The sequence below is a fragment of the Ranitomeya variabilis genome, chromosome 3 (assembly GCF_051348905.1).
Source record: "Ranitomeya variabilis isolate aRanVar5 chromosome 3, aRanVar5.hap1, whole genome shotgun sequence".
NCBI lineage: Eukaryota > Metazoa > Chordata > Amphibia > Anura > Dendrobatidae > Ranitomeya > Ranitomeya variabilis.
In genome coordinates, this window is record NC_135234.1 from 684,245,742 (window position 1) to 684,266,540 (window position 20,799).

Below are 20,799 nucleotides of genomic sequence, written 5' to 3' on the forward strand. Positions count from 1 at the left end.
TCCACACGGGATGTGCAGTGACCAGCAATCAAGAGATCCTGTGGTCCAGAAGTCTGCCGCCCAGTCTGTCAGCCCAGGAAGCAGAACTGATAGCGCTGATGAAGGCCTACCAGATGGCAGAAGACAAGACTGAGAAAATGTATACCGATCTGGGGTACTCGCATGGCATAGCACACGACTTCAGACCCATCTGGGCTGCAAGGGACTTCATCACAGCAAGTAGAACAACCGTGAAGCATCATGGAGCCATTAAGGACCTGCTGAACGCACTTCAACTTCCAAAAGTGGTGGCAGTACTAAAAGTCAAAGCGCATGGAAAACTAAACACAGTAGAGGCACGAGGCAACAATATGGCGGATATGGCAACCAAAGAGGCAGTCAAAGGAAGACAATATGGAAAAGTGGAAGAGGTCGTAGAGCCGGACGGCTACTACAGGACGGCTGAAGACAGAAAACCTGACAAGATGACATCCTGGAATCTGCTCAAAAAAAGCTGCAAGAGCAAGCCCCAAAGGACAAGAATGAATGCTGGATGCAGAAGAGAGCAGCACATGAAGAAGGAAGGGTATACTCAATGGACTACAAACCCTGTTTACCCCGAAGCATGTACCTTATCGTGGTCCAGTGGGCACATGGGCCCACACACAGATTAAAGGCACAGATGAATGATCCGATTGGTGCTTACTGGTTCGCCCCAGAAATCTCCACCCTAACAGCCAAGTTCATAAACAGCTGTCTGACCTGTGGCCAATGCAACCCTGGAAGGATGGAGAAAGTTCCCATACATCATCTTGCCAGACCACCGTACCCCTCCCAGAGGATCCAGATAGACCACATCCAAATTCCGCCAAGTGAAGAATTCGAATATGCCCTTGTGGTCGTGGACGTGCTCTCAGGATGGCTAGAAGCTTTCCAGTGAGTGAGGAACCAGTCAGCAGAGACTACTGCAAAGAAGCTACTCTCAGAGATGAGGTATACAGCTATGGAGTCCCAGAAGTGATAGAGAGTGACCAGGGACCCGCATTCATAGCAAACCTCACATGAGAGATCTAGTCAGCAGTAGGGTCAGACTTAGGCCTACACACTCCTAATTACACTACTTAGTGTAAGGCATACTTCCAGAGGCCCAGCAAAGCTGTCACCGTATGAAGTTTTATTTGGGTCTAGTCCCAGGTTAGGGGTATCCTTTCCCTCAGCAGCTGATTATGTAATATGATACTTTGTCTGCTTATGTAATTGAAATCACCAAGAAACTTGCTAACATCCATTCTCGAGTATTTTTCTTCATTGCCAGATCCAGATTCAGTGTCCGGTATGCACTCCTCGAAGCCGGGAGACTGGGTGTTGGTGAAAAAGTTTGTAAGGAGAACACCACTCTCCCAGATTTGATGGTCCTGTTCAAGTGCTGCTGATGACACCAAACTCTGTGAAACTGGAGGGAAGACCCGCTTGGATCCACTCATCGCATTGCAAGAAAGCTCCCCTACCAGAAGATGACATCCAAGCCAGAATGATGTTGCGGCCTGACCGAATAGATGACCTACCTGATAAAGACTACACATCGCTCACTACACATGCTATTGACTAAGAGACTGATTGCAACGAACCCCCGTTAGGGACAGATCTCCTGACCGCCCATTTGCGAAAAGTCTGTACGGAGTGGGGCACAGGCGTTAGGCTTGTGTCAGTTCGCCGACAGCACAAAAGAGTTGCAGCGCTTTGGGACAGGAGGCTAGGATTAGGGCAAGTGATATCTAAGGGGGGCTTGTGATAGAAATATATATATCATGTAGATCTCACTTGCATGTATACTCCTCTATAATCATATATACTCATATACTCACAGCTAATATATACATTATAATCAATGGCTTAAAATGGCTGACAATGAACTGATATTAGCCAGACGGATTGTATGGGGTTTTTCCATCTCAAAAGCGGAAGTTGGGTCAGATGTCTGAAATAATGCCTAGAATATAGCTGAATCTTGCTGAAACGGCAGACCAACAGTGTCAGATGTCTCAACTCTGTCCTACATGCAGAGAGCTCAATTCTAGTTGCTTAATCAGCTTAATCAGCAGTCATATGAGCATTAATCACAATATTCCATATATGTTTAGATAACCAATGACAGAGGAGCTAGACAATATGGTAATTAACTAACCACCCCTGACAACCCCTAACCACTCCTTTCTATCTGCTATCATAAAACTATGTATGTACAATAAAGTATCAGTATTGATGGAATGTTGTTCTGACACAATGGTGTTGCAGTCTCATTCCTTTGAGCGCTTAAAATACTCAGTCTAATTGGGAGCGGCCGCAGCACACACAGAGGGATAAATTTATCCAACCCAAATATTTCCATAACAACCCTAACTTTAGCCCCAACCCTAACTTTAGCTACAACCCTAACTTTAGCCTCAACTCTAACTTTAGCCCCAACCCTAACCCTAACTGTAGTCCCAACCCTAACCCTAACTTTAGCCCCAACCCTAACCCTAACTTTAGCCCCTACCCTAACCCTAACTTTAGCCCCTACCCTAACCCTAACTTTAGCCCCAACCCTAACCCTAACTTTAGCTCCAACCCTAACCCTAACTTTAGCTCCAACCCTAACCCTAACTTTAGCCCCAACCCTAACCCTAACTTTAGCCCCTGCCCTAACCCTAACGTTAGCCCCAACCCTAACCCTAACTTTAGCTCCAAACCTAACCCTAACTTTAGCCCCAACCCTAACCCTAACTTTAGCTCCAACCCTAACCCTAATGGGAAAATGGAAATAATTACTTTTTACTTTTATTATTCTTCCCTAACTAAGGGGGTGATGAAGGGGGGATTGATTTACTTTTATAGCGAGTTTTGTAGCTGATTTTTATGATTGGCAGCTGTCACACACTAAAAGACTCTTTTTATTGCAAAAAAATGTTTTTGCGTCTCCACATTTTGAGAGCTATAATTTTTCCATATTTTGGTGCACAAAGTCATGTAAGGTCTTGTTTTTTGCGGGACGAGTTGACGTTTTTATTGGTACAATTTTCAGGCACGTTTTTGATTGCTTTTTATTCCGATTTTTGTGAGACAGAATGACCAAAAACCAGCTATTCATGATTTTTTTTGGGGGGAGGCGTTTATACCATTCCACGTTTGATAAAATTGATAAAGCAGTTTTATTCTTCGGGTCAGTACGATTACAGCGATACCTCATTTATATCTTTTTTACAATAAAAACTATTTTATATAAAAAATAATTATTTTGCATCACTTTATTCTGAGGACTATAACTTTTTTATTTTTTCTCTGATGATGCTGTATGGTGGCTCATTTTTTGCGGGACAAGGCGTTTTCAGCGGTACCATGGTTATTTATATCCGTCTTTTTGATCGCGTGTTATTCCACTTTTTGCTCGGTGGTATGATAATAAAGCGTTGTTTTTTGCCTCATTTTTTTTTTCTTTTTTTTTACGGTGTTCACTGAAGGGGTTAACTAGTGGGATAGTTTTATAGATCGGGTCATTACAGACACGGCGATACTAAATATGTGTACTTTTATAGTCTTTTTTTAGTTAGATAAAGAAATGTATTTATTGGAACAATTTTTTATGTTTTTCATTATTTAGGAATTTTATTTTTTTTACACATGTAATTTTTTTTTTTTTAACTTTTTTACTTTGTCCCAGTGTGGGACATCACAGTATAGTGTCAGATCGTTGATCTGACACTTTGCAATGCACTGTCAGATCAGCGACCCGGAAGGAGCCCCGTGGCCATTTTGGATCCAGGGCCTGCAGGGAGGAGGACGTTGGAGAACCTCTGAACAACACGATCACATTGCGTTTTTCCGAGAGTCTCAGGGAAGCAAGCAGGAAGCCCCTTCCCTGCGCGATGCTTTCCTATGCCGCCGGAATGCTGCGATCATGTTTGATCGCAGTGTTCCAGGGGTTAATGTGCCGGGAGCGGTCCGTGACCGCTCCTGGCACATAGTGCCAGATGTCCGCTGTAATAATCATCTGACACCTGGCGGCAATCGGCCACGCTCCCCCCTGTGAGCGCGGTCGATCGCCTATGACATACTATCCCGTCCCTGGTAATTAAGTCCTAGGTTACCTTGACGGGATAGCACGTCATATGGGATTAAGGGGTGACACATGTGAACATGTGGGGCTGCTGACTGACTCATTCAGGTGTGACACTATGGGTAAGGACCTGGATTAACTGACAAGCTCCATTTTCAGTATATGCATGGGTTTGCTGGTGGGGATTTTTATTCCCCTTCATATATGTTTTCTTTTGACAATTGAATTTATTCTGACTAAATTTTACTATTCCCAGCAATACAATGCTTTATATTGAGTTGATAAGAAATGCAAAGGCACTTGCACTTTATGATTAGCATTTTTTTTTGCACTAATACATCACTATTTCCTCCAGGGTTCACTCCCCATATCCACCATACTTGTTGTATGGATGAGCTGGTCTGTTTGTTCTCACTGAGCCCTTCATATCACCTTGCCCTCATATATAGAATGTGCAACGCTCGCTAGGGCCATGTGGTACTCGGAACTGGGTCGGACGGCTCTTAAAGGGGTGGTCATAGCAGCTGTGACCTGGTCCGTGGCCCTGGGAGCGCAACAAAAATAAGAATGGGGAAGTTCATAAGGGATTGTAACGTGACACCACCTGTGGTGCTCGGCTATAAATGGCCAACGCTGCTTAAGGAGACCGCTGGGGCCGATGGTGATGCGGCTGGGATGGTTCATCTCCCCACAGGCGGGGTGGAGCCCCAGCACTACCAGTTCAGTTTTGTAAGGCAATTGTGGACGTTGGGGTGCAGGACTGAGGGTGCAGGAATAACTAGAGGACACAAGGGCTGCAGTTTTCGTTACCTTTAATCCCTCGTTTAAGGTGCAGTCTGGAGCACAAATCACAGCTGGTAATGGAGATCTGGGCAGCCTGGAAGCAACTCAGATTCCACCTAGCCAGGTGGGGTTGGAGGCCTTCCTACTGCGCTGTTCTCTGGGTGCTTGGTGCTTTTACTTTAACTCAAGTCCCTCTCTCAGTCTGTCCACTAAAGGGAACACTACCCTCATGGCAGGCAGCTTAAGCCTGTTACAGGTGCCGCTCCCTCGTGGTGACTCCGGGCTCTAGGATGCCTGCAATCTCCTGTCCTCCGGATTTGGTTGCGAGGCCTGCAGTTCCCTCACAACCACGGCGCTCAGTCCTGGGGTGAGCTCAGTCACAGCTCCTATCCCTCTCACACTCTCTGACTGACTGACTAGCCCGGCCTCCAGGCCGGAACTTATAGGGAAGTCTGGCCTGCAGTTAGGAAAGGTGTTGGATGCAGACATCAGTTGGCCAGGGGACCCCTCTTTGCTTCCAGGCATGGCATTACCCCCCCTTGAGGAAGGCAATGCCACTGTGGCAACCGGACTCCTGGAGTGTCACAAATGTGCATGTATATATACGTAGAATCATAGAATGGTAGAGTTGGAAGGGACCTCCTGGGTCATCTGGTCCAACCCCCTGCTCAAAGCAGGATTCACTAAATCATCCCAGACATAGAATCATAGAATGGTTATAGTACTTATCTTTATATGTGTTTCTTGAATAAAACTTTGTTATATATTTTTAAATGGACCAGTACTCCATTTATTGGTGTTTCTCCTCTCTATGGGTACCCACCAAAAGCGGGGTGTCACTGGTTGGGGCAGTTTACCTGGAAGCCCCGAAGTCGCAGATGTACTATTTCCCGGCGAGCCAGCGGAAGGGTAAAACTCTGTAATTTGCACTACTGTATGTACTTGCTGGGACTGTACTAAATGGTACTGACTGTTGCTGATCCAATAAATTATTAAAGTAGTGTATTTCCCTCACTCATGCGGACTTTCTAAAGACAGCCAGGCCAGCAGAGGAGTGACCCACGTGTCTCCACAGAACATTTCACATCACTTTGCCCTACTAAAATGCCCCCAAAGCCATACATCTTTACTTACCTTTTACGTAAATCTGGTTTCCAAGCATGTGGGTGGTGCTTGATAGCAGTTCAATCACGATTCTCAGGTTAGTAGTCACTCCCTTTCGGTTAGTAGTTATGCCCACTGTTGGGTCGAGCTTTCTTGACATCGTGACCCTTTCTGAGGCATTCCTAGGGTTTCATCCTGACAACCAGCTTCCTGGACATGAGCATTAAATATAGCTGTACATCATTAGATTCATTTTCGATCTGAGCATGGTCTGGAAGCAGCCGATAGAACCTTCATGCACGACGAGGGAGCGTTCCTGACATTGCTTCACGTTTAGCTTTATGGACACATGTTAGTGATGCACATTATATGACCTACATGGCACTGGAGCAGTTTAGTAGGGCAAAAAGATGTGAAAGGTTCTCTTTAAGTTATATATAAAAAAATATGCATTTCCAAAAATCTAGTGCTGTGATATTCAGGACTTTTTTATAAAGAAAATAATAGATAAAAGAACATGAGGCAAAGCCAATGTTTTCATGGCTCGCACAGGTTTTTCTATTTCTAAATAGAAATCCGGGAAATTAGAAGTAAATGAATGCTATCACAAAATCTTTTTCAATGTGTGTTTCAGTCCCATTTTATTATCCATGGAGAGGCTAAGAGGGCAGACATTTCTTTTAGTTTAGTCATTTGTTACAGTCTGACAATTATTTTTGGCAGCTCCAAAGTCACGGTCACACAGTTATTACATGTCTTATACCAGCAAAGAGATTTCTACATAAGAAAAAGAAATATTCATTATTATTCATTGACTTTATAATGGCTGACAAGATTGAATTAAAATCCTTTTAATATAATGTGTCCATGGATCTAGCGCTATGCAAGGTAGGTATTCAGAATTAGAATTGGTGCTAAAGGGAGTGTCCAATTTCATATACCCCATTTATGTTATACTAGATATAGGCCCGATGCTATTGCATCGAGGGAGTGCAGTGAAATGAACATCTGTGTATCCTTAGTGTTAGGGGTCGAGTTCCCGCCTCTGCACAGGGGGAATCTCGGGCCATCTCCGCTGCGGTCTCCCATTCTTCTCCTGCCGCAGTGGAGCCTGCTCAGTGGAGACGTCGGTCCCAGCGTCTCGCTCATGCTGACTCTGTGCGAAGAGTTGCTGCTGCCTTTCCTGCTTCTGCCATTGAGGCCAGTGTTGGGCAGCGGCGAGCAGACGCTGCTGGGACTAAGTCCTGCTTTCCTCGTTCTGAGCATGCCCAGAGTAAGATCTCTCAGTGGAGATTGAGGGTCACATGTTCAGATACTGCTGTTAATTCTATTGGTCCTTCTAGGAAGGTCCTGTATGTGCGCAGGCTCTGTAGCAGCTTCTCATTGGTCCTTCTAGGAAGGTCCTGTACGTGCTGCAACTATTTAAGGCTCTTTTCAAGTTATGTGCTTTGCGCCAGTGTGGTCATGTGGTTGTATGTGTTCAGGGACGGCTGAAATAAGCCCCTAGAATGCTGGCACCTCCAGCGAGGAGATTGTGTTAGAATGTATTCAGGGACCCGGCTGAAATAAGCCCCTAGAATGCTGGCACCTCCGGCGAGGAGTTTTGTATGCATGCATGACCACTGACTGCTCTAATTTGGGTAGTTAGCCTGTGCCTCTGTGAAAGTTAACAGGGCACAGAGCTTTGCTTTCTCGGCTGCTCTGTGAAGCTAAGAGAGCTGGTTCATACCGCCATATAGTGCCACCATTTCCTAGCAGCAGGTTCTCCTGCACGGTGGACCCCGGGCTGCGAACGCATCTGTTTCAATAAAATATTTATATTTACTCGGTGCGTTCCGCTAGCCCTAACACTTAGTGGTGCTAACAGTAGCAGTGGACATGTGTCACACCATCACATCAGCTGCTAGCGGTGTTCAAATCTGGCGCCAATAAAGCTAGCAGTTGATTGGTTGCAAGCCTTGGAGGGGGATTCAAATCCCGAGCGGCACGCTCACTGGCTCAGCCAATGAGCGGTGCGGGATTCAAATCTCCCACCAAAGCCACGCGACACCGCTCAGCCAATGAGCGGTGCCACGCGCTTGGTGGGGGATTTGAATCCCATGCGGCATCAATCAGTGGGTCAGCTGGCGGGCGGCTCAGCTAATGAGTAATGCCGAGCGGGTTTGGTGGGGGTCTTAAATCCGGCGCGGCACTGCTCATTGGCTGAGCCACCCTTGGCCACACAGCTTTGGCGGGTGTTGTGAATTCCGTTCTGGAGCTCCCTCCTGTGGTTGCTAATGGTATTTTCGCGAGTTCTGCCCTTGGGCTCCCTCTGGTGGTTTCGAGTGGAACTGCTGCTCCTTTAGGTAGCTGTAGCAGCTGCCTCCACTGATCGCCTTGCCTGGGTTTGTTATTTAAACCTGCTCTGGGCTTTAGTTCATGCCAGCTGTCAATGTTCTTGGTTGGATTTGGTTCTCTCCTTGGATTTCTCATATGGCCTGTCCTTGTCAGCAAAAGAAAAGTTTTTGCTAGTTCTTGTTTGTCCATTTGTTTGGACTCTATTGCTCTGCAAATATGTCTCTTTTTGTCCAGCTTGTCACTATGTCATATTCAGGCTAGCTTGATGCTCTGGGGAAGCAGATTTGCCCCTCCACACCGTGAGTCGGTGTGGAGTTCATTTTTGTAAACTCAGCGTGGATTTTGTAGTTTTTAATACTGACCGCACAGTATCCTTTTCTCTCTGTCTATCAAGTTTAGTATTGGCCTCCTTTGCTGAAATCTGATTTCATTTCTGTGTACGTCATTTCCCTCTCCACTCACAGTCAATATTTGTGGGGGGCTGTCTTTCCTTTGGGGGTTTTCTCTGAGGCAAGATAGCTTTCTATTTCCTACTTCAGGGGTAGTTAGCTCTTAGGCTGTGACGAGGTGTCTAGGGAGAGTCAGGAACATCCCACGGCTATTACTAGTGTTGTTGTTAGGATTAGGGACTGCGGTCAGTAGAGATACCACCTCCTCAGAGCTCGTCCCATGTTGCGTTTTAGCCACCAGGTCATATCAGTGTGGCCTCTTAACCACCAGGTCATAACAGGCGGGGGATTCAAATCCGCTCATTGGCTCAGCTGGCGGGGCGGGGGATTTGAATCACGCGCCGTTCATTGGCTCAGCCGGCAGCAGCTCAGTCAATGAGCAGTGCCGTGCTGCATTGAGCGGCGTGGGATTCAAATCCCCCACCAAAGCCACACAGCACTGCTCATTTGTTGAGAGCCCATGGCGCACAGTCAATGAGCGCCGTGGGATTCAAATCCCCTGCCCTGCTGGCTGAGCCAATGAGTGGTGCCACATGGGATTTGAATCCCCCACCTAAGCCATGAGGCCAGGGTCGACTCAGCCAATGAGCGGTGCCGCGCAGTTTTGGCGGGATATTTGAATCCCGTGCGATACCGCTCATTGGCTGAGCTGCCCGCTGGCTGAGCCAATGAGCGGTGCCGCGCAGGATTTGAATCCCCCGCCAAACCTCAGCCGGCGAGTGGCACAGCCAATGAGCGGAGCCGCGTGGCTTTGGCGGGGGATTTGAATCCCGTGCCGCTCACTGGCTGAGGCCAGGGGCGCTCAGCCAATAAGCGGTGCCGTGCGGCTTGGCGGGGGATATGAATCCCGGCTGCCATAATGGAATACCCATAACTTGGGTGTTCCAATATGGCAGTCGACATAGTTCCTAGTGCCGCTCATTTCCCGGCTGCATCGCCGCTGACCTCCCTGCAGCGGGAGATGAGCCACTGATCCCCCAACGGAATAGTGGTGCCATTTTTGTCACTTGTGGAGGCGCAGTTTGTGGACTTCGGGGTATGGTGGATTGTGGGATAGCGACACAATCGCCGGAATCTGTGACAGAGCCAATTGGCAATTATATATTAGATTAATTATTTCCTATAGATAGTGTACACCAGTGTTCCTCAATTCTAGTCCACCAAAAGATTGTGTTTTCTGGATTTCCTTACTATTGCACTGGTAATGGAATTATCACATGTGCGATTCTAAGAAAACCCTGCAAACATAATCTGTTGGTTGGCCCCGAGGACTGAAGTTGAGTAACACTGATATACTATCTACAGGAAGCCCAAAAGAACCTTGTACATGCATTCCTCTATATATTTAAATTTTTGTTATCTGCCCTCCCTGTCTTTCTTTCCACCGTAACAACGATGCAATACAGTATAAAGACTTTGGTACTTTCCTGCTTTTCCACACTGTGATCTGCCATGTACACAGAACTGTAATTCCGATGGAGGCAGACCATGCAGTCGTTATGGGAGCTGCACTTGAAGGGCCCTGGATCTGAAAAGAACCTGGGAATGAAAAGTGGTAAGTAAACAGAGGGTTCTGGTGTAGAATATAAATATACTAAGAGGTCTGGATTAATTTGGGGGGCCCAAATTCAGATTTTTGTGGTAGAGAGAACAACTTCCTCCGTCTTCTTGTTACTATTTGCTAACACTGAGAGGTGATCAGCAAAGTAAGTTAACAGAGCTTCAAGTAGAGAGTTGTCAGACCTACATTTCGAACCAGCAGGACAACCAACTATGTAATATAGTTGCCATCATGGGTATGTCAGAAGCTGCAGACAGTCGCACTGCATCTAGCTGCAGAAGGTCTCTGTTTGGCTTTGCAGACACCTTAACCCTTCTGACCCAGTGGCAACCTTTCTCTGGCTCTAATTGACACACCTGGGCTGGGTGTTTATAGATTCCCAGCCTGCTGCTGGGAGTTGTCAGTGATATTTCCATTTACCTCTGTTAAGGCTTGGAGCTATAGCAGTCAGCTATCTTCCTTTTTGGTGTTGCTTTAGGATGTCTGTGTTATCTCTCTGAGTCTACTCAAGATAAGTGTTCCCCTTGCTTGTTTATCCCAGCTGTCTTTAGGTGTAGTGGGAATTGACTAGTGCTCATCCCCTCCGTCCCTAAACAGGGATTATCGCCAGGATCAGGCAGGGATTAGGTTCCTGCTCAGCAATAGGTAAAGAACCTATATAGGGATGTTTAGGGCATACAAAGTGACGTTAGATCTGCCTAGGCGTCCCCACTCCCCCTTTCCCCAGTGTTGGGTTCCTTTCCCCTCATCCTGTCGTGTTGCACTTAGTCTTTCCCACACTGTGTGTGACAGTTGCACAGAAAACTATTTGCAGAATTGTTTAAAGGGAAACTGTCTGAACGATCCAATCTGCCAAACAGACAAATGTTCATATTGGTATATGGTCATATTGCTCTCTAAAAGATTATGTCATCCTTTGCTTATACAATCTGTTGCTCCCCGAGTGAAAAATCCCTTTTCATTAATATGCAAATGAGGCCCAAGTGCTCTTGGAGGCTTAAAGTACTTCCAAGCCTTTGCCTCCCTGGCTATATTTTCCACTCCACTTTCCTTCGTTTACAGAAAATTTGTCACTAGGTCTTTGTTACAGTGGCTTGAAAAAGTATTCACCCTTTTTGGCATTTTTCGTATTTTGCTACCTGACAACCTGGAATTTCACTGTTTGTATCAGTTCATATAAAGAACATGCCTACAACTGTGAACATTTGGTTTTATTTTTACTGTGAAGCAAACAACAAATAGGACAAAATAACTGAAAACTTCAGTGTGGATAACTATTCACCCCCTAAAGTCAGTACTTTGTAGAGCCTCCTTTTGCAGAAATTACAGCTGCAAGTCGCTTTGGATAAGTCTATATGAGCTTTCCACATCTTGCCGCTGGGATTTCTGCCTATTCTTCAAGGCAAAACTGTTCCAGCTCCTTCAAGTTAGATGGTTTCCTCTGGTGAACAGCAATCTCAAGTCTGACCACAGATTCTCAATTGGATTAAGGTATGGGTTTATAATGGATTCAAGGTGTTCACCACACTTCTATATAAGTTCCTTGGGGGTCTAGTTTTCAAAATGGGGTCTCTGGTGGGAGGTTTCCACTGTTTAGGCACATCAAGGCACATCAAGGGCTCTCCAAACGTGGTGATTCCAACCAATTTTGTGCTCAAAATGTCAAACAATGCTCCCTTCCGAGCACTGCCGTGCACTCAAACAGTAGTTTTCCCCCAAATATAGGGTATTAACATACTCAGAATAAATTGCACAACAAATTTTGGGATCCATTTTCTCCTGTTATCTTCGTGAAAATAAAAAAAATGGGGCTAAAGTAAAAGTTTTGTGAAAATAATTTAAATGTTCATTTTTTCCTTCCACGTTGCTTCAGTTTCTATGAAGCACCTGAAGGGTTAATAAACTTCTTTAATGTGGTTTTGAGCACCTTGAGGGGTGCAGTTTTTAGAATGGTTTCACTTTTGGGTATTTTCTGTCATATAGACCCCCCAGAGTGACTTCAAATGTGATGTGGTCCCAGAAAAAATGGTTCTGCAAATTTTGTTATAAAACTAAGAAATCGCTGGAAAGTTTTTAACCCTTCTAATTTCCTAACAAAAAAATATGTTTCCAAAATTGTGCTGATGTAAAGTAGACATGTGGTAAATGTTATTTATTAAGTATTTTGTGACATAACTCACTGGTTTAAGGGCATAAAAATTGAAAGTTTGAAAATTGCAAAATGTTGTCAAATTTCCAATTTTTAAAAAAAATAAGGACGAATCATATCAAACAAATTTTACCACTATCATGAAGTAAAATATGTCACATAAAGCCGTTTCAGAATCATTGGGATCTGTTGAAGCATTTAAGGGATATTACCACATAAAGTGACACTGGACAGAATTGTAAAATTTGGCCTGGTCAATAAGGTCACAACAGGCTTGGGGTTGAAGATCTTAAAGGGAATCTGTCAGCAAGTTTTGATATGTAATCTGAGAGCAGCATAATATAGGACAAGGAATCTTGATTGCATAGATGTAACACTTACTGCTTGGTGTACTTTTGCAGGAATCCTTGTTTTGTCTGATGCAGATTTCGCAGAGCTTAGACTTTTGGGCTGTGTATAACCCCGCCCACACCCCTGGCTAGCTTCTTGTGTACACTGTGAATTGTCAGCAGACTGCCAATCAGTGGTGGGGGCGGGGTTACACAGATTAGCCTGACTGCCTGGCACAGGAGATGTAGTCCTGTAGTGTAAAAGTACCTTCACACTAAACGACTTTGCAACGATAACGATAGCGATCCGTGACGTTGCAGCGTCCTGGATAGCGATATCGTTGTGTTTGACACGCAGCAGCGATCTGGATCCTGCTGTGATATCGCTGGTCGTTGCTGAAAGTCCAGAACTTTATTTGGTCGTCAGATCGGCGTGTATCGTCGTGTTTGACAGCAAAAGCAACGATGCCAGCAATGTTTTACAATGGTAACCAGGGTAAATATCGGGTTACTAAGCGCAGGGCCGCGCTTAGTAACCCGATATTTACCCTGGTTACCATTGTAAATGTAAAAAAAAACCAGTACATACTCACCTTCTGATGTCCGTCAGGTCCCTGGCCGTCTGCTTCCCGCACTGACTGTGAGTGCCGGCCGGCGGTAAAGCACAGCACAGCGGTGACGTCACCACTGTGCTCTGCTTTTACTTTACGGCCGGCCGGAGCTCACAGTCAGTGCGGGAAGCAGACGGCCAGGGACCTGACGGACATCAGAAGGTGAGTATGTACTGTTTTTTTTTACATTTACAATGGTAACCAGGGTAAACATCGGGTTACTAAGCGCGGCCCTGCGCTTAGTAACCCGATGTTTACCCTGGTTACCCAGGACTTCGGCATCATTGGTCGCTGGAGAGCTGTCTGTGTGACAGCTCTCCAGCGACCACACAGCGACGCTGCAGCGATCGGCATCGTTGTCGATATCGCTGCAGCGTCGCTTAATGTGACGGTACCTTTACTCTCCTGTTGATAAAATACTGATTGTATTGAAATTACAGCACACAGCTTAGTAACTGACACATCCCTGTATTCAGTCTCTCATGCCCTATATTATGATGCTCTATGATTAAATAGCCAAAACCTGCTGACAGATTCCCTTTAAACCTTATTTGCATATGATTTCAAAACGGTTATTTGTCAGTCAGGGAGGAAGAGGCTACCTATGTAAAGGCGTGGATGACATTAGCTTTAAGACAGTAACATGACCATATAAACAATTTGAGAGGGCGGATTTTTGACAGATTCCCTTTAAGTCTAGATAGCAAATATAAAAAGTCAATTGAAGAAAGTCCATAGTCTTAATGTCATATTGTTCTGCACTTTCACAACGATCAGGTAGATACCATGCCTCCTACGTATGGTAATACATTTGCTGTAACAATAGCTCCATTGAAAAATGCTGCAATAATCTAATAACTAATTATGAAACAACAAAAGAGCATAAAATGGTGTAATGTTAATCAGTCATTAGCGGAAAGGAAGTACAGCTCGTATCTTATTACTCCTCTACCGGGTTTACTCTAAATGCCAAGAAAAAAAAGACAATTACATCATAAAAGAAAACAAAAACATGCTCCTGTCACAGTGTGGAGTAAGACAGGGCGAGTGACAAGGGGCTGAGTACAGTACTTAACTTGTTAGTTTGTTGTTGACATGATGAATTCTGATTTATGTTAAGAGCCAGCAAGTAATTTCAGAAGCTGCTGGTGATCAGCCTGCAAGAAAGAAAATGTAAATCGACTCTTTCCTGACTTTAGGCTTTGAGTATCAATTAGAGAAGTCCCGCTGCGTAAAGTCTGAAAAAAAATCATGTCTATGAAAGACACGATGTAGAAACACAGAAATGACTAGAGAGTCGGCCTTGTTGGCAAGTACAGCAGTCAGATGGTTTTTGTAGTTGATGATGAGGTTTGAGCACATGTCAGGAGTAGGGTTGAGCGACCTTTACATTTATAGGATCGGGTCGGGTTTCACGAAACGCGACTTTTTCAAAAGTCGGGTCGAGTGAAATCGGCCGATCCTATAAAAAAGTCGGGGTCGGCCGAAACTCGAAACCCAATGCAGTGCATTGGGTTTCCAATGGTTCCCAGGGTCTGAAGGAGCGGAAACTCTCCTTCAGGCCCTGGGATCCATATTTAAGTGTAAAATAAAGAATTAAAATAAAAAATATCGCTATACTTACCCTCTGATGCGCCCTGGTACTAAGCGGGAACCTTCCTTCCTTAGAATCAGCCTTCCAGGACCTTGCGGTGACGTCGCGGTGACGTCGCGGCTTGTGATTGGTCGCGCGGCCGCCCATGTGACCGCTCGCGCGACCAATCACAAGCCGCGACGTCACCGTGACGTCACCGAAGGTCCTGGAAGGGCTGATTCTTAGGAAGGAAGGCTGCCGGAAAGAAGCAGGGCGCGTGCGAGGCTGAGTATATACCTAATAGGAATATACTCACCCTCTGCTTCTTTCCGGCAGCCTTCCTTCCTAAGAATCAGCCCTTCCAGGACCTTCGGTGACGTCACGGTGACGTCGCGGCTTGTGATTGGTCGCGCGAGCGGTCACATGGGCGGCCGCGCGACCAATCACAGGCCGCGACGTCACCGCAAGGTCCTGGAAGGCTGATTCTAAGGAAGGAAGGTTCCCGCTTAGTACCAGGGTGCATCAGAGGGTAAGTATAGTGATATTTTTTATTTTAATTCTTTATTTTACACTTAAATCTGAATTCCGATACCAATTCCCGATATCTTAAACATATCGGGAATCGGTATCGGAATTCCGATTCCAGATTCAGAAGATCGCCGACTTCATGGCCGACCCCACACAGGGGTCGGGTCGGGTTTCATGAAACCCGACTTTGCCAAAAGTCGGCGACTTCTGAAAATTGCCGACCCGTTTCGCTCAACCTTAGTCAGGAGGAATTTTGGTCCACTCCTCTTTGCAGATCATCTATAAATCATTAAGGTTTTCAGCTTCAACTCCCTCCATAAGTTTTCTATGGGATTAAGGTCTGGAGACTGACTAGGCCACTCCATGACCTTAATGTGCTTCTTTTTGAGCCACTCCTTTCTTGCCTTGCCTGCCTGTTTTGGGTCATGGTCTTGCTGGAAGACCCAGTCACGACCCATTTTTAATGTCCTGGCGGAGAGCAGGTTGTCACTCAGGAGTTTGCGATACATGACTCCATCCATTCTCCCATTGATGCGGTGAAGTAGTCCTGTGCCCTCAGCAGATAAACACTCCCAAAACATAATGTTTTCACCTCTATGCTTGACAGTGGAGATGGTGTTCTTTGGGTCATAGGCAGCATTTCTCTTCCTCCAAACACGGCGAGTTGAGTTAATGCCAAAGAGCTCAATTTTTGTCTCATCCGACCACAGCACCTTCTCCTAATCACTCACAGAATCATCCAGGTGTTCATTGGCAAACTTCAGACAGGCCAGCACATTTGCCTTCTTGAGAAGGGGGACCTTGCGGGCACTGCAGGATTTTAAACCTTTACGGCGTAATGTGTACCAATGGTTTTCTTTGTGACTGTGGTCCCAGCTGCGTTGAGATCACTAAGGCTATGTTCACATTTGCGTTGTGCGACGGCGACGCAACGCACAACGCAAATGTAAACGCATGCACAACGCAGCGTTTTGTGACGCATGCTGTTGTGAATTCCGCTCTTGGGCTCCCTCCGGTGGTTATAAGTAGCATTTTTGTGAATTCTGCTCTTGGGCTCCCTCCTGTGGTTTTGAGTGGTATGGCTGCTTCTTGGATTTAGCATCAGCAGCTGTTCTCACTGATCGTCTTTCTGGCTTGGCTATATTAGTCTGGCCTTATCCCTAATGCAATGCCAGTTGTCAATTGTTGAGCCTGGAGTCATGGCTCTCTGAGGATTTCCCTGCCACTCTGACCATTTCAGCAAAGCTAAGTCCTTGCTTGTCTTTTTGCAGTTCACTTGTTGTGGACTTTGTTGTTTGGCATTTTCTATGTTTTGCTCATTTGTCCAGCTTATCAGTATGGATATATTTAGCTAAGCTGGAAGCTCTGGGCAGCAGAGTTTGCCCTCCACACCTTTAGTCAGGTGTGGAGATTTTTGCATTTCTCTGCGGGGACTTTTTCTAGTTTTTATTACTGACCGCACAGTTTTCTGTTCTGTACTAATTCTGTCTAGCTAGTAGTGGCCTCCTTTGCTAAATCTTGTTTCATACTACGTATGTCATTTCCTTCTCCTCTCACAGTCATTATTTGTGGGGGGCTGTCCTATCCTTTGGGGATTTTCTCTGAGGCAAGACAGCTTTCCTGTTTCTACCTTTAGGGGTAGCTAGTTCTCCGGCTGTGACGAGGTGTCCAGGGAGTGACAGGAACATCCCACGGCTACTGCTAGTGTCTGTGTTAAGATTAGGAACTGCGGTCGGTATAGTTACCACCTGCTCAGAGCTAGTCGCATGTCGCTCCTTAATCACCGGACCATAACAGCATGCGTCCACTTTTGCATGGTTTTTGGCGCAGAAAAAACTGCATCATGCAGCGTCCTCTGCGCCCTGACGCATGCACCACAGTGACGCATGCGTCACAAAACGCAAGTGCAACGCATGTCCATGCGCCCCCCCATGTTAAATATAGGGGCGCATGACGCATGCGTCGCTGCGGCTGCGCCTGACGCAACGCTAATGTGAACGCAGCCTAACAAGTTCACCCTATGTAGTTTTAGGTGGATACCCCACAAGGTGAGATTTTGCATGGTGCCCTAGATCGTTGTAGATTGACAGTCATTATGTATTTCTTCCATTTTATCACTATTGCACCAACAGTTGTCTCCTTCTCACCCAGCGTCTTACTTATGGTTTTGTAGCCCATTCCAGCTATGTGCAGGTCTATGATCTTGTCCCTGACATCCTTAGAAAGCTCATTGGTCTTGTCCATTTTGTAGAAGTTAGAGTCTGACTGATTGAGTCTGTGGACAGGAGACTTTTATAAAGGTGACTATGTAAGACAGCGGTCTTTAATGTAGGTAACGAGTTGATTAGGTGCATCTAACTGGTAGGAGCCAGAACTCTTTGTGAGATCTTTTGGAACACCTGGAGTGGACCCGCAGATCCACGACAACGAACCTCCCAACGGTGAGCTGACCACGTAGACCACCCCCTATACAGGGAGCGTTAGGGGAAGACCCAAGGGAGACTATTGCCGCAGAAGCTGGAACCCGGAGACAGGTAGTACGAGGTACAAAATAGAGGAGCTGGGCGTAGGACGGACAGAGCGGGGTAAGATGAAGTACAGTTTGGTAAGAGCTGAGTACAGGCGAGACCAAAGGAGCACTGGGAAGGCTGGACTGGACGAGGAGACAAGGAAGCCTGGGAAAGGCAGAGAAGCTGAACTGGCTGGACAGAGCGAAGACTCAGAACAGGCAGTGCAAAGACAAAGGTGGACCTGAGTCACAGAAGCACAAATGACAGACAGGCAAGGAGCAGAGGAAGGAATCGCCTTAAATATATGGAGTGCTGAAGGACTTCCGGGTCACGGTCCTCCAGGATCACAGAGAGGAGATACAGAGTGCCTGCAAATCAGAAAGAGGAAGTGCTGGAGTGGGTGGTGCGCACGCGCACCCGATGAAAACCAGGGAGCGGAGAAGAATGAAGGAGAGGACGCGCGCCTGCAGGAGGAGAGTGCCGCAGCGGGTAAGTATGAGCGGGGGGAGTGGCGGTGGTCCCGGCAGCAGGCACAGCCGCAGAAGGAGTGGCCATGACAGTACCCCTCCCCTTACTCCCCTTTCTAAGACCAGACAGAAACCTGGATAAAATCTGAGTTGCATGTTCTCACGGGGCTCCCAAGACCTCTCTTCGGGACCAAAACCCTTCCAATCAACCAAAAAGAGAGTTTTACCTCAAGACTTTTTCATGGCAAGAATGTCCTTAACTCAAAGACATCTGGGTCGGAGACAGGTAAAGGAGTTTGAGTAGGAGAAACATGGAACTCATTGAAGATGACTGGTTTCAAAAGGGAAACGTGAAAAGAGTTAGGTATGCAAAGAGAAGCGGGCAATTTCAGTTTGTAAGCAACATCATTGATACGAGACAAAACCTCGAAAGGACCTACGTACCGTGGACCCAATTTATACGAGGGGATCTTTAAACGAATAAACCTGGAGGACAGCCATACCTTATCACCTGGCCGGAATAAGGGAGGATCCAGACGTCTCTTATCGGCATGTCTCTTAATCCTACTCAGGACAAATTGCACAACAACTTTTGGGGTCCAATTTCTTCTCTTACCCTTGGGATAATAAAAAATTGGGGGCGAAAAGATCCTTTTTGTGAAAAAATATGATTTTTTATTTTTACGGCTCTGCATTATAAACTTCTGTGAAGCACTTGGTGGGTCAAAGTGCTCACCACACATCTAGATAAGTTCCTTAGGGGGTCTACTTTCCAAAATGGTGTCACTTGTGGGGGGTTTCAATGTTTAGGCACATCAGGGGCTCTCCAAACGCAAGATGGCGTCCCATCTCAATTCCTGTCAATTTTGCATTGAAAAGTCAAACGGCGCTCCTTCCATTCCAAGCTCTGCCATGCGCCCAAACAGTGGTTTAAACCCCCATATGGGGTATCGGCGTACTCAGTAACTAATTGTACAACAACCTTTGGGGTCCATTTTCTCCTGTTACCCTTGGTAAAATAAAACAAATTGGAGCTGAAGTAAATTTTTTGTGAAAAAAAGTTAAATGTTAATTTTTTTTAAAACATTCCTGTGAAACACCTGAAGGGTTAATAAACTTTTTGAATGTGGTTTTGAGCACCTTGAGATGTGCAGTTTTTAGAATGGTGTCACACTTCGTTATTTTCTATCATATAGACCTCTCAAAATGACTTCAAATGTGATGTGGTCCCTAAAAAAAAATGGTGTTGTCAAAATGAGAAATTGCTGGTCAACTTTTAACCCTTATAACTCCCTAACAAAAAAAATTTTGTTTCCAAAATTGTGCTGATGTAAAGTAGACATGTGGGAAATGTTACTTAAGTATTTTGTGTGACATAACTCTGTCAAAGTTGGAAAATTGCAAAATTTTCGACAAATTTCTGTTTTTTTTTCACAAATAAACGCAGGTAATATCAAATAAATTTTACCACTATCATGAAGTACAATATGTCACGAGAAAACAGTGTTAGAATCATCAGGATCCGTTGAAGCGTTCCAGAGTTATAACCTCATAAAGGGACAGTGGCCTGAATTGCAAAAATTAGCCCGGTCATTAAAGGGAACCTGTCACCTGAATTTGGCGGGTCCTTTTTTTTGGGTCATATGGGCGGTGTTTTTGGGGTCTTTTATTAACCCCTTTTTTCCCGCTGGTCGCGAAATTGACTTGACGTTGATTCGCTTTCCTCCCTAGATAACGTGTGCGCAAAGCAATCTTGCCTTGCGCATGCGCAGTATGCTTTGCCCAACTGCGGGCAAAGCCGAAAACCATTAGTGCGCATGCGCCGGCGCACTATGTCCCGGAAGTATTTTGCTGTAACTTTAGCAGTCAACATACTTAATTCGGCACAATGTTAGGAGATAAAAATGAATATAACATAATATTAATGCTGAGCACAAAGTAAAAATTGGTAACAAAAATATTTTAAAAATGTAAAACATAAAAGTATGAATGGTCCCAATCCCATCTCAAAAATAAAAAGCAGAAAACCCCACATATTTAGCCTCTTTGTGGTCCTAAAAGTTTAACTTAAATGTCTATAAGTTATTTAACCCACACATTAAAATACATTAAATGGCAAAACCGAAAATAAAAAAAAGAAGATTGAAACGCAACAACTCATGGGTTTGTTTTTGTTGCTTTCATTGACAAAATGAAAAAAAGCTGCTAATGTTGTCTGTAACACCTATGGTGGGGAGTCTAGTGACAAATATATAAATATATCAGAATTCTGAATTATTTCAGCCTTTACTGTATAAGTGGCTCACAGGGATGATTGATCATT